Source organism: Heptranchias perlo, chromosome 4, assembly GCF_035084215.1.
Source record: "Heptranchias perlo isolate sHepPer1 chromosome 4, sHepPer1.hap1, whole genome shotgun sequence".
Lineage (NCBI taxonomy): Eukaryota > Metazoa > Chordata > Chondrichthyes > Hexanchiformes > Hexanchidae > Heptranchias > Heptranchias perlo.
The window spans coordinates 138,695,173-138,709,683 of NC_090328.1; the positions used below are offsets into that span (position 1 = coordinate 138,695,173).

At 43.4% G+C, this 14,511-nt stretch overlaps 1 protein-coding gene across 8 annotated transcripts in view; it reads right to left on the reverse strand.

Moving 5' to 3' along the window:
- Positions 1–14,511, reverse strand: part of frem1a (Fras1 related extracellular matrix 1a) — a 337,163-nt gene that overhangs the window by 310,742 nt on the left and 11,910 nt on the right. The window contains exon 1 of one of the 8 annotated variants that reach the window (XM_067983686.1): positions 9,563–9,664. The exons of the other annotated variants lie outside the window; for them this stretch is intronic. The gene's annotated coding sequence lies outside the window, so the exon portion shown is untranslated. Of the gene's footprint in view, positions 1–9,562; positions 9,665–14,511 lie in introns of those variants that run through there. 8 annotated transcript variants of the gene reach the window in all.

The following is a 14,511-nucleotide window of genomic DNA, read 5'->3' on the forward strand; positions in this document are numbered from 1 at the left end:
CCCTGTACACCCAAGTCCAAGTCATCATTAATATATATCCAAAAAAGCAGTGGTCCTAGTACCGACCCATGGGGAACACCACTGTATACCTTCCTCCAGTCTGAAAAACAACCGTTCGCCAGTACTCTCTGTTTCCTGTCACTCAGACAATTTTGTATCTTCAGCTGCCTCTTTTATTCCATGGGCTTCAAATTTGCTGACAAGCCTGTTATATGGCACTTTATCAAACGCCTTTTGAATGTCCATATACACATCAATCGCATTGTCCACATCAACCCTCTCTGTTACGTCATCACAAAACTCAAATCAAGTTAGTTAAACACGATTTGTCTTTAACAAATCCGTGCTGACTATCCTTTATTAATCCACACTTGTCCAAGTGACTATTAATTTTGTCCCGGATTATCATTTCTAAAAGCTTCCCCACCAACGAGGTTAAACTGACAGGCCTGTAGTTGCTGGGTTTATCCTTACACCCTTTTTTGAACAAGGATGTAACATTTGCAATTCTCCAGTTCTCTGGCACCACCCCCGTATCTAAGGAGGATTGGAAGATTATGGCCAGTGCCTCTGCAATTTCCACCCTTACTTCCATCAGTAACCTAGGATGCATCCCATCCGAACCAGATGACTTATCTACTTTAAGTACAGCCAGCCTTTCTCGTACCTCCTCTTTATCAATTTTTAGCCCATCCAGTATCTCAACTCCCTCCTCTTTTACTGTCACTTTGGCAGCATCTTCTTCCTTCGTAAAGACAAATGCAAAGTACTCATTTAGTACCTCAGCCATGACCTCTGCCCCCATGCGTAGATCTCCTTTTAGGTCCCTAATTAGCCCCACCCTTCCTCTTACTACCCATTTACTATTTATGTGCCTACAGGAGACTTTTGGATTCCCTTTTATGTTAGCCACCAGTCTATTCCCAGACTCTCTCTTTGCCCCTCTTATTTCCTTTTTCACTTCTCCTCTGTACTTTCTCTATTGATCCTGATTCTCACTTGTATTTTCAACCTGACATCTGTCATACGCTCCTTTTTTCTGCTTCATCTTACTCTCTATCTCGTTTGTCATCCAGGGAGCTCTGACTTTGGTTGCCCGACATTTCCACCTCATGGGAATGTAGCTAGACTGTACCCGAACCATCTCCTCTTTAAACTGTTTGATTACAATTTTGCCTGCCAATCTTTGATTCCAATTTACCCGGACCAGATCCGTTCTCAACCCAATAAACTTGGCCCTCCTCCAATTAACTATTTTTACTCTAGATTCCATAACTAATCTAAACCTTATGATACTATGATCACTGTTGCCTAAATGTTCCCCCACTGACACTTGCTCCACTTGACCCACTTCATTCCCCAGAACTAGATCCAGCAATGCTTCCTTTCTCGTTGGGCCAGAAGCATGCTGATCAAGAAAGTTCTCCTGAACACACTTCAGAAATTCCTCCTCCTATCTGCCCTTTACACTATTACTATCCCAGTCTATATTAGGATAGTTGAAGTCCCCCATCTCTCTGTAATTTCCCTGCAAATTTGCTCCTCTATCTCCTTCTCACTTTTGGTGGCCTATAGAATACACCCAGTAGTTTAATGGCACCTCTATTGTTTCTTAACTCTCCAAATAGATTCTGTTCTTGATCCCTCAATGACATCCTCTCTCTCCAGCACTGCAATATTCTCCTTAATCAATACTGCCAACCCCACCGCCTCCTTCCTTTCCTTCACTATCTTTCCTGAACACCTTGTATCCAGGAATATTTAATACCCAGTCCTGCCCTTTTTTGAGCCAGGTCTCCATTATCTCCACCACATCATATTGCCACTGGGCTATTTGCACCTGCAGGTCACCAACCTTATTTACCATGCTTCATGCGTTTACACACGTGCACATTAAACCTATCTTAGACCTTCTCTTATTCTCTGTTAGTCTGATCCCACCTAATACTGTACTATTTCTTACCCTAGTGCTATCTGTCTCTCCCAATCCTTTGTGCACCTTGTTTCTCCTTTCCAAACCTACATCCTGGTGCCCATCCCCCATCTTGAAAAATACTGTTCAAAAAAGTTCTCCTATATACATTTCAGGAATTGCTCATCTTCCTTGCCCTTTACACTGTTTTTTCCCCAGTCTATTATGGGATAATTGAAGTCCCTCATTATCACTACTCTACTGTTTTTACATCTTTCTGAAATTTGCATGCAAATTTGCACCTCCATCTCCTTCCCATTACTTGGTGGTCCGTAATATCAGCTCCTCTTCTGCTCCTTAATTCTAACCAAATAGATTCTGAATTGGAACCCTCAAACACATCATCCATTTCCAGGGCTGTAACAGTATCTTTGATCAACACTGTCACCCTATCCTTTTTTTCCCTTCCCTGTTTCCTCCTGAATCCATTGTAGCAAGGAATGTTAAATTCCCATTCCTGCCCTTAGTTGAGACAGGTTTCCATTATTGGGCCAAGGAAATAAATTTCCTTTAAAACTTTGGCTACAATTAACGTAAGTGAAATCAAAGCGACACCTCTACCGCATGATATGCTATCAGCTGTTGCAGGTATTATAATTTCAACTTGTTACATGTTTCAACTAATGTGTATTTTTGAAAACTTACATAAGTAGGGTTACTGCTGTCAGTTCTTCATTTAGGCAGAACCTTAAGATGAGGAAGACAATGTTGGGAATTTGGGCTATAACCATGAGGCTTGTGGGTGGTTATCATCCGTCTTTTGGTTAAACCGAGGCCCCATCTGCCCACTTAAGTGGACGTAAAAAAAAAATCCCATGGCACTATTTCGAAGAAGAGCAGGGTAGTTCTCCTCAGTGCCCTGGCCAATACTTATCCCTCAACTAACACATAAAAACAGATTATCTGGTCATTATCACATGGCTGTTTGTGGGTGTTATAGGTGAAAAATGGGTGCTGCAGGACCCAATATCGCGTGGCACGTGGAAACGTACCACATCACACTGGTTAGGGCGTCCACCTGAAACTGGCGTTTGGCCCATTGCCTGTGCAAATCGAGGGCCAAAGGTCTGTTTCAGGCCCCTTTGTGAAATTCGTTTGCGACAGCTTGCACGGGTCAGTTCTTTTCAGGCGCACAGCGGCCAAGTGAACTGTCCTTAAATCGACCGCTGGAGACTGCCACTCGAAAGGTAAGTCTCAAGTTTTTCTACTTACCTTAATGTGGAGCCAGGAGGAGTTGCCCCCGGCTCCACATTAAAAACCGCTGGCTATGCCGACCATCGCTTGCACCCCTCTTGAGTGCCTACTCCCCACTCTCAGACTCACCTATGGATTTTATCAAGGTGTAAATTTTCTTATAATTGTACAAAAGTCCTCAGATACTATTTCATAAAGGTACTGTATTTGCTTCATGTACTATGCAATAAAATTACCTCTATATTCCATCACTATTTTAGCTACCTATACATGGTATTGGAACAGTGAAAATAAGTAATTTAAATGAAAATTTTGTCATTATTATATACAATAACAGGCACAATTTTAGACTGTATTCTAGTGCACCCTATTGGAGTTTAATATTCAATAAATTTTGACCCAAAATACAGGCAATGGGCAGGAAATTTAGGGGGAAAGAAGTGAAAGAAATAACAACAACTTTCATTTATATAGAACCTTTAATGTAGAAAAACATCTCATGGTGCTTCACAGTGGCATGGACAGAGGAGGAATCAGACAAAAAATGGACGCCAAGACAAAGAGGAAGATATCAGGAGGGTTGACTAAAAGCTTGGTTAAAGAGGTGGGTTTTAAGGAGAGTCCTAAAGGAGGAGAGGGAGGTGGAGAAGTGGAGGGGTTTAGGGAGGAAATTCCATAGCCTGGAGCACAGACGGTTTAAGGAGCGGTCGCCAATGGTGGGACGAAAGGAAGGGGGATGCACAAAAGGCCAGCCCAGAGGAATGCAGAGTTCGGGAAGTGTTGTGGGGCTGTAGGATATTATAGAGATAGGGAGAGGTGAGGCCGTGAAGGGATTTAAACACGAGGATGAGAATTTTAAATTGGAGGCACTGGGGGGCCACAAAACAATGTAGATTAGGAAGTACGGGGGGTGGGGAGCGAGTGAGCAGGACTTAGTGCAGGATAGGATATGGGCAGCAGTATCCTAACATAGACTGAGATAGTAATAGCGTAAAGGGAAACAGGGGGAGGAATTTCTGAAGTATGTTCAGGAGAACTTTCTTCATCAGTATGTTTCCGGCCCAATGAGAAAGGAGGCATTGCTGGATCTCGTTCTGGAGAATGAGGTGGGCCAAATGGAGCAAGAGCCAGTGGGAGAACATTTAGGGAACAGTGATCATAGTATCATAAGGTTTAGATTAGTTATGGAAAAGGACAAGAAGCAATCTAATTAAAAATATTTAATTGGAGGAGGGCCAATTTCAGTGGGTTGAGAACAGATCTGGCCCGGGTAAATTGGAATCAAAGATTGGCAGGCAAAACTGTAATCGAACAATGGGCGGCCTTTAAAGAGGAAATGGTTCAGGTACAGTCTAGGTACATTCCCATGAGGGGGAAAGGTAGGGCAACCAAAGGCAGAAATCCCTGGATGACAAAAGAGATAGAGTAAGATGAAGCAGAAAAAGGGGGCGTATGACAGATGTCAAGTTGATAATAGAAGTGAGAACCAGGCAGAATATAGAAAGTACAGAGAAGTGAAAAAGGAAATAAGAGGGGCAAAGAGAGAGTATGAGAATAGACTGGTGTGGACACTGGCGGCTAACACAAAAAGGAATCCAAAAATCTTCTATAGGTATATAAATAGTGAAGGGGTAGTAAGAGGAGGGGTGAGGCCGATTAGGGACCAAAAAGGAGATCCATGCATGGAGGCAGAGGGCATGGCTGACGTACTAAATGAGTACTTCGCATCTGTCTTTACGAAGGAAGAAGATGCTGCCAAAGTCACAGTAAAAGAGGAGGGAGTTGAGATACTGGATGGGCTAAAAATTGATAAAGAAGAGGTACTAGAAAGGCTGGCTGAACTTAAAGTAGATAAGTCACCCGGTCCGGATGGGATACATCCTAGGCTACTGATGGAAGTAAGGGTGGAAATTGCAGAGGTGCTGGCCATAATCTTCCAATCCTCCTTAGATGTGGAGGTGGTGCCAGAGAACTGGAGAATTGCAAACGTTACACCTTTATTCAAAAAAGGCTGTAATAATAAACCCGGCAACTGCAGGCCAGTCTGTTTAACCTCGGTAGTGGGAAAGCTTCTCGAAGCAATAATCCGGGACAAAATTAATAGTCACTTATACAAGTATGGATTAATAAAGGAAAGTCAGCACGGATTTGTTAAAGGCAAATCATGTTTAACTAACTTGATTGAGTTTTTTGATGAGGTAACAGAGAGGGTTGATGAGGTTGATGTTGTGAATATGGACTTTCAAAAGGTGTTTGATAAAGTGCCACATAATAGGCTTGTCAGCAAAATTGATACCCATGGAATAAAAAGGGCAGTGGCAGCATGGATACGAAATTGGCTAGGTGACAAGAAACAGAGAGTAGTGGTGAATTGTTGTTTTTCGGACTGAAGGAAGGTGTACAGTGGTGTTCCCCAGGGGTCAGTACTAGGACCACAGCTTTTTTTTTGATTATATACTGACTTGTACTTGGGTGTACATGACACAATTTCAACATTTCTTCACTCAGAGGGTAGTAGGTCTGTGGAATTTGCTGCCCCAGGAAGCTGTGGAAGCTACATCATTAAATAAATTTAAAACAGAAATAGACAGTTTCCTAGAAGTAAAGGGAATTAGGGGTTACGGGGAGCGGGCAGGAAATTGGACATGAATTTAGATTTGAGGTTAGGATCAGATCCTAACCTCAAATCTAAATTCATCTTATTGAATGGCGGAGCAGGCTCGAGGGGCCGATTAGCCTACTCCTGCTCCTATTTCTTATGTTCTTATGTTCTTATTTGCAGATGACATAAAACTTGGAAGTGCAGTGAACAGTGAGCAGGATTGTAATAGACTTCAGGAGGACATAGACAGGCTGGTGGAATGGGCGGACACGTGGCAGATGAAATTTAATGCAGAGAAGTGCAAAATAATACATTTTGGCAGGAAGAACGAGAAGAGGCAATATAAACTAAATGGTACAATTCTAAATTATGTTGAGTAAGAGAGACCCGGGGTTATATGTGCACAAATTTTTGAAGGTGGCAGGGCAGGCTGAAAAAGCGGATAAAAAAGCATACGGGATCCTGGACTTTATAAATAGAAGCATAGAGTACAAAAGCAAGGAAGTTATGGTGAACCTTTATAAAACACTGGTTTGGCCACAACTGGAGTATTGTGTCCAATTCTGGGCACCACACTTTAGGAAGGATGTCAAGGACTTAGAGAGGGTGCAGAAAAGATTTGCTAGAATAGTTTCAGGGATGAGGGACTTCAGTTACGTGGGTAGACTGGAGAGGCTGGGGTTGTTCTCCTTGGAGCAGAGAAGGTTGAGTGGAGATTTGATAGAAGTGTTCAAAATCAAGAAGGGTCTGGATAAAGTAAATAAAGAGAAACTGTTCCCGTTGGCAGAAGGGTCGAGAACCAGAGGACATGGATTTAAGGTGATTGGCAAAAGAACCAAAGGCGACATGAGGAATAACTTTTTTTACTCAACGTGTGGTTATGTTCTGGAATACGCTGCCTGAAAGGGTGGTGGAAGCAGATTCAATCGTGGCTTTCAAAAAGGAATTGGATAAACACTTGAAGAGAAAAAATTTGCAGGGCTATGGGGAAAGAGCAGGAGAATGGGACTAAGTGGATTGCTCTTACAAAGAGGCACAGGCTCAATAGGCCGAATGGCCTTCTTCTGTGCTGTAATCATTCTATGATTCTAGGCAAGATAATAAAAGGAACTGGCAAAGGCGAGTCTGATAGTCTGAAGAGCAGGGTGTTCTCCCAAAGTCCTGGTCAACATGATCCCTCAACCAACATCATTAAAACAAATTATCTGGTCAATTACTTCATTGCTGTGTGTGGGATCTTGCTGTGTGCAAACTGGATAGCACGCTTCACTACAACACAACTGTGACTACACTTCGAAAGTAATTAATTGGCTGTGAAGCGCTTTTGAACGTCCTGAGGTCGTGAAAGGTGCGACATAAATGCAAGTCTTTCTTTGACAGTAATTGCACCACTGGTTCAGGCGATGAATATAAATCTCAATGCACTACTCTTGCAGTTCAGGGCATTATCTGATTGGGTTACTATCTTACAATACATTCAGAGGTATGCATGTTACACTACATAACTTAAATAGTAAATGTGTAACTTTGGGGTGACAGTTCTCTAACAACCTTTTTGATACATATAAAGATCTGTAAATAACTCAACAACTTTGACCTGTAACTTTATTTTCTTTCAATGCTGGCTCATTTTCCATTGACTTCTATATTGCACATATGGTACTGATTTGTTGTGCATTCAACAGAAGTGCACAGCACATAACAAATGAGACCAATTACATCATAAACACTTGACTGATCATTTTGATCACTCTGTAATAGGAAGATTGTATTTATCAAACAAACAGCTTTTTAAACAGAATCATCTTCATAAACAGGAGGCTTGCTCAGAACCACAAGTGCTTTTACTTAACTGGCCGGATCACAGGAGAGTGGCCCAATCATGTAGCAATCATAGTGCCAGGGATAAGGGACTTCAGTAACCTGGATAGACGGAGAAGCTGGGGTTATTCTCCCGAGAGCAGAGAAGGTTAAGAGGAGGTTTGATCGAGGTGTTCAAAATCATGAACGGTTTTGATAGAATGAATAAGGAAAAACTGTTTCCAGTGGTGGAGGATCGGTAACCAGAGGACACAGATTTAAGGTGATCGGCAAAAGAGCCAAAGGCTACATGAGGAAACATTTTTTTTTACGCAGCGAGTTGTTATGATCTGGAATGCACTGGCTGAAAGGGTGGTGGAAACAGATTCAATTGTAACTTTCAAAAGGGAATTGGATAAATACTTGAAGGGAAAAAATTTACAGGGCTATGGAGAAAGAGCAGGGGAATGGGACTAATTGGATAGCTCTTTAAAAGAGCCGGCACAGACACAATGGGCTGAAAGGCCTCCTGTGTTGTACCATACTATGATACTATTTTTGAACAGTGCAGACGTTCTCCATGTAAACTGGCTTTAAACTTGATCCTGATATACAGCATGTGCACAGATTGGTTGTGGCCAGTTCGCATGCATGAGGTTCTGGCATTGCGACATCAGCTGGCACGAGGGACTTGTGCTGAATCCCGAACAATGCTTTTCGACCCACGTGTGCTGGTAGCAGTGAGGAAGAAACAGTAAAAAAAGGTCCTTCTGGCCAACAGTCTTAAGAAATAAAGTAGGTTTAAGGTGTGTTTGTCATCAGTTAAGTGAGATCAACATTAAAACAGCTGCTCTGTAGTAAACTGTGAATGCAGTTGTGAAAATTTCCTCTGCAGCTTTTCTGGAAAAATTGTAAACATGTTCTACAAATATTGGATTTAAAATTTTGCAAGAGAAAATCTTCAAAAACACATTTAGAATGTTGCTACACATCGTGACCAAAGAAATTCTTCACCTCATTGTGTCATTAACATGCTATACTTGGATTACTTGGTTTCAGCCTTAGCTCAGTGGAAGCAAAAGGTTGTGGGTTCAAGTCCCACTCTGTGCAGTACTGAGGGAATGCTGCACCGTCATCTTTTAGATTAGATGTTAAACTGAGGTCCTGTCTGCCTCTCAGTGGACGTAAAAACTCCCATGGCACTATTCAAAGAAGCGCACAGGAATTCTCCCGGTGTCTTGGACTATACTTATCCCTCAACCAACATCACAAAAACAGATTATCTGGTCATTTGGTTTATTGCTGGATCTTGCTGTGCTCAAAATTAGAAACCGCGTTTCCCTATATTGTAACAGTGACTACTCTTTAAAAATACTACTTGACTGTGAAGTGGTTTGGGACATCCTGTGGTTGTGAAAGCGCCATATAAATGCCAGTCTTTTTCTCTTTCTTTGTTGATACTAAAAGATACTGATACTACTTAGATGGAGAATTTCATAGCTGTCTCTGTATTATCAACAGCACTAGACAAGAACAGACGGAAGTACCTTCTGATGTGATGACACCAACATATAATCTCTACTGTCAATAGCTTTGCAAGATCTTCTGATTTGTTAACAAAATATGCATGAAAACCTTGTAAACTATACTCTAACATTCTCATTGAAAAACACACATCAAGCATCATTTAATGCAATCTGGAGACTTCCAGAAAGGTACTGAAAGTACGGGTACTAAACGCTGTATTTGTGCCGATTACAGTGTGACCTTGCAGCCTATCTATTTTCTAAGACATTGAATTCTCTCCCCTCTCCACTGGGTGGCATTTCAGAGCAAACATTTCATAACGTTAAACATAAGAGTTTTCAGTTAAGTCGAGTGACATCTCATTCCTATCACTGCTCAAACTGTGTGAATCAACGATTACTTTGAGCTGAGATAGATGTACAATAGACAATCTAATCCATAAGTAAATAATCTTCCGAAATACTCACAAGAATATGCCAGTGAACAACAATTTTCATCCAATTTAACCAATGGTTTTGGTGAAACCCATAGGATTATAAACGGGAGAGCTCTAGGAGATGCTTCTATTGTCTTACACATGATAGTGATTGCCACAGACTCAGCCTGTCTCTGTGTTATAGTAATTACACTCTTGACGTCAGTTGTTCCCAGCATACAGAGAGCTTCATGGAAATGAGCCAAACCAATCTGGTTTACTTCATAAATCTGAGCAATTTTCTCTGCACGATGTTTAGCCACTACATTTCCTCATTAAACTACAGGTCTTTACAAGCCAGGAAAGTATTATTTTTGAACAATAAAAAAAAACTTTGGTGCAAGCCTGCTCTGCATATCTACAGTTCAGCATTTTTCCTTGCAACTATTCTTTGGTAAAGTACTGAATTCCTTTAAAGAGGCAAAGTTTTCATGAAAAAGTGTTGGCAAAGCTTTCATTTACAAACACAACCGTTATTGTGTAAGACCTGCTGAAGCACATCATCACATCACTTGCGTTTAATTTAACAGTATGACATGGACCTTCCACTTCTTCACCATGCATAAACAGCAAAAAGGTTTGCCATACACTTTTCATGAAGACATTTGGGGCAGGGTCAGTAGCCATAGATTTTGGTGAACTTACCCACCTGTGGAGCGGGATCATTGGAATTATAGGGCCAAAGTTCACATCGTCATTATTTGAGATTGCAGTTATGCTTCCACTGAGCCATGACTAACAACTGGAGTTGTGTAGATCGGGTAGATTACCTTCCCTAAAGGGCATTAATGAACCATGCAAACACCAACTTTCGTGGTCATTTTTCTGGTTCCAACCCACAAATTACCAGATTTATTTAATTCAGTTTCACATCTTGCCATACGGATTGGAACCCCCAACCCTTTGCATGCTAGTCCAGTACCATAATCACCAAGCTACCACATCCATTGTAAACACCATCCCTTTATTCAATCTTCTGGGGAGGAAAGTTCCACAAACATTGTCTCCAATTCCAAAACCTAATCAGATAAAACAAGATGGTATCTACCTATTTGTATGTAGAACTCAGCCCTGACCCCTCCCCAAATCTGAGAGTAAGAGATATTTGCATATTGCAGGCCAGGGGGTCACTTGCTCCATTTACACAACCTGTCTCAGCTGGAAGTTGGGGAGGAGATTTAGCTGTGGAGCCCAGCCGCAGCACAAATCCATTTTCATAACCACCCCAAGATCATCTAAAAATGTTTTTGTTACTGCTGCTGTCCCTTGGGGCCAGTTTCAAATCGGTTGCTTTTGGGAATCCGCCCCCCCCCGCCACCCCTCAATCAAGCCTTAGCAACACGCAAGGGTCTTTTGTCCCAGCGGTGCTCGGGGTGCAAATGGTAGGATATACATCATATGACTGCAGGATAGAGGGGGTGATAAAAAAGGAGGGGGGGTAGCATTATTGGTTAAAGAATCAATTACAGTTGTGAGAAGGGATGATATGCTAAATGGATCATCAATTGAGGCCATGTGGGTTGAGCTAAGAAATAAAAAAGGGGCAGTCACACTACTAGGAGTGTACTATCGACCCCCGAATAGCGAAAGGGAGATTGAAGAACAAATATGTAGGCAAATTTCTGAGTGCAAAAATAAGAGGGCAATAATAGTAGGGGACTTCAACTACCCGAACATCAACTGGGATTCAAACAGTGTGAGGGGCACAGAGGGCGCAAAATTAATGATCGGTGTGTGGTACATGACAAGCCCAACTAGAGGGGATGCAATTCTAGATTTAGTCCTGGGAAATGAAGATGGGCAAATGGGTGAAGTGACAGTGGGTGACCATATTGGGGATAGTGACCACAATTCAGTTCGTTTTAGCATTATTATGGAAAAGGACAGAGTTAAATCAGGAGTAAACGGTTTAAATTGGGGGAAGGCAAATTTTACAGAACTAAGAGGTGATTTGGCAGAAGTGAACTGCACACAACTACTTGAGGAGAAATCAGCGGCAAGCCAGTGGGAGGCACTAAAAAATGAAATTCTACAGGTACAATGCAGACACGTCCCCTCAAAGAAAAAGGTGGCACTGCCAAATTTAGAGCCCTCTGGTTGTCTAGAAGTACACGGGGCAAGATAAAGCAGAAAAAGAAAGCTTATGACTGTCACAGAAAACTAAATACTGCAGAAAGCCTAGAGGAGTATAGAAAGTACAAGGATGACGTAAAAAGGAAATAAGGAAAGCAAAGAGAGGACATGAAAAAATATTAGCTAGTAAGATTAAAGATGTTTTATCAGTACATTAAGAACAAGAGGATAGCTAAGGAAAAGATGGGACCTATCAGGGATGATAAAGGTAACTTGTGCAGAAGCAGAGGATGTGGGTAGGGTTTTAAATGAATATTTTCTCTCCGTATTCACAAAGGAAAGGGATGATCCGGACGTAGTAGTTAAAGAGGAGGGGTGTGAAATATTGGATAAGGTAAACATAACGAGAGAGGAAGTACTAGAGGGACTGGAATCCTTGAAAGTTGATAAGTCACCAGGGCCGGATGGATTGTTTCCTGGGCTATTGAAGGAAGCCAGGGAGGAAATAGCGGATACTTTGAGGATCATTTTCCAATCCTCACTAGATACAGGGGAGGTACCGGAGGACTGGAAGACTACAAACTGTCCCACCAGCAGGAGAGACGGACCAGGGGTGGCGGTACCTTGATATACAGTCAGGAGGGAGTGGCCCCGGGAGTCCTCAACATTGACTCCGGACCACATGAAATCTCATGGCATCAGGTCAAACATGGGCAAGGAAATCTCCTGCTGATTACCACCTTCCGCCCTCCCTCAGCTGATGAATCAGTCCTCCTCCATGTTGAACACCACTTGGAGGAAGCACTGAGGGCAGCAAGGGCACAGAATGTAGTCTGGGTGGGGGACTTCAATGTCCATCACCAAGAGTGGCTCGGTAGCACCACCACTGACCGAGCTGGCCGAGTCCTGAAGGACACAGCTGCCAGACTGGGCCTGCGGCAGATGGTGAGCAAACCAACATGAGGGAAAAACTTACTTGACCTCGTCCTCACCAATCTACCTGTCGCAAATGCATCTGTCCATGACAGCATTGGTAGGAGTGACCACCACACAGTCCTCGTGGAGACGAAGTCCCGTCTTTGCACTGGGGACACCATCCAACGTGTTGTGTGGCACTACCACCGTGCTAAATGGGATAGATTCAGAACAGATCTAGCAGCTCAAAACTGGGCATCCATTAGGCGCTGTGGGCCATCAGCAGCAGCAGATTGTATTCCAGGACAATCTGTAAGCTCATGGCCTGGCATATTCCTCACTCTACCATTACCAACAAGCCAGGGGATCAACCCTGGTTCAAAGAGGAGTGTAGAAGAGCATGCCAGGAGCAGCACCAGGCATACCTAAAAATGAGGTGCCAACCTGGTGAAGCTACAACTCAGGACTACATGCATGATAAACAGCGGAAGCAACATGCTGTAGACAGAGCTAAGCGATTCCACAACCAACGGATCAGATCAAAGCTCTGCAGTCCTGCCACATCCAGTCATGAATGGTGGTGGACAATTAAGCAACTAACGGGGGTGTGGGGGTGGGAGGGGGGAGGAGGAGGCTCTGCAAACATCCCCATCCTCAATGATGGCGGACTCCAGCACGTGAGTGCAAAAGACAAGGCTGAAGCGTTTGCAACCATCTTCAGCCAGAAGTGCCGAGTGGATGATCCATCTCGGCCTCCTCCCGATATCCCCACCATCACAGAAGCCAGTCTTCAGCCAATTCAATTCACTCCACGTGATATCAAGAAATGGCTGAGTGCACTGGATACAACAAAGGCTATGGGTCCCGACAACATCCCGGCTGTAGTGCTGAAGACTTGTGCTCCAGAACTAGCCGCGCCTCCAGCCAAGCTGTTCCAGTACAGCTACAACACTGGCATCTACCAGATAATGTGGAAAATTGCCCAGGTATGTCCTGCCACAAAAAGCAGGACAAATCCAATCCGGCCAATTACCGCCCCATCAGTCAACTCTCAATCATCAGCAAAGTGATGGAAGGTGTCGTCGACAGTGCTATCAAGCGGCACTTACTCACCAATAACCTGCTCACTGATGCTCAGTTTGGGTTCTGCCAGGACCACTCGACTCCAGACCTCATTACAGCCTTGGTCCAAACATGGACAAAAGAGCTGAATTCCAGAGGTGAGGTGAGAGTGACTGCCCTTGATATCAAGGCAGCATTTGACCGAGTGTGGCACCAAGGAGCCCTAGTCAAATTGAAGTCAACGTGAATCAGGGGGAAAACTCTCCAGTGGCTGGGGTCATACCAAGCACAAAGGAAGATGGTGGTGGTTGTTGGAGGCCAATCATCTCAGCCCCAGAGCATTGCTGCAGGAGTTCCTCAGGGCAATGTCCTAGGCTCAACCATCTTCAGCTGCTTCATCAATGACCTTCCCTCCATCATAAGGTCAGAAATGGGGATGTTCGCTGATAATTGCACATGTTCAGTTCCATTCGCAACCCCTCAAATAATGAAGCAGTCTGAGCCCGCATGCAGCAAGACCTGGACAACATCCAGGCTTGGGCTCATAAGTGGCAAGCAAGTGCCAGGCAATGACCATCTCCAACAAGAGAGAGCATAACCACCTCCCCTTGACATTCAACGGCATTACCATCGCCGAATCCCCCACCATCAACATCCTGGGGTCACCACTGACCAGAAACTTAACTGGACCAGCCATATAAATACTGTGGCTCCAAGAACACGTCAGAGGCTGGGTATTCTGCGGCAAGTGACTCACCTCCTGACTCCCCAAAGCCTTTCCACCATTTACAAGGCACAAGGCACAAGTCAGGAGTGTGATGGAATACTCTCCACTTGCCTGGATGAGTGCAGCTCCAACAACACTTAAGAAGTTCGACACCATCCTGGACA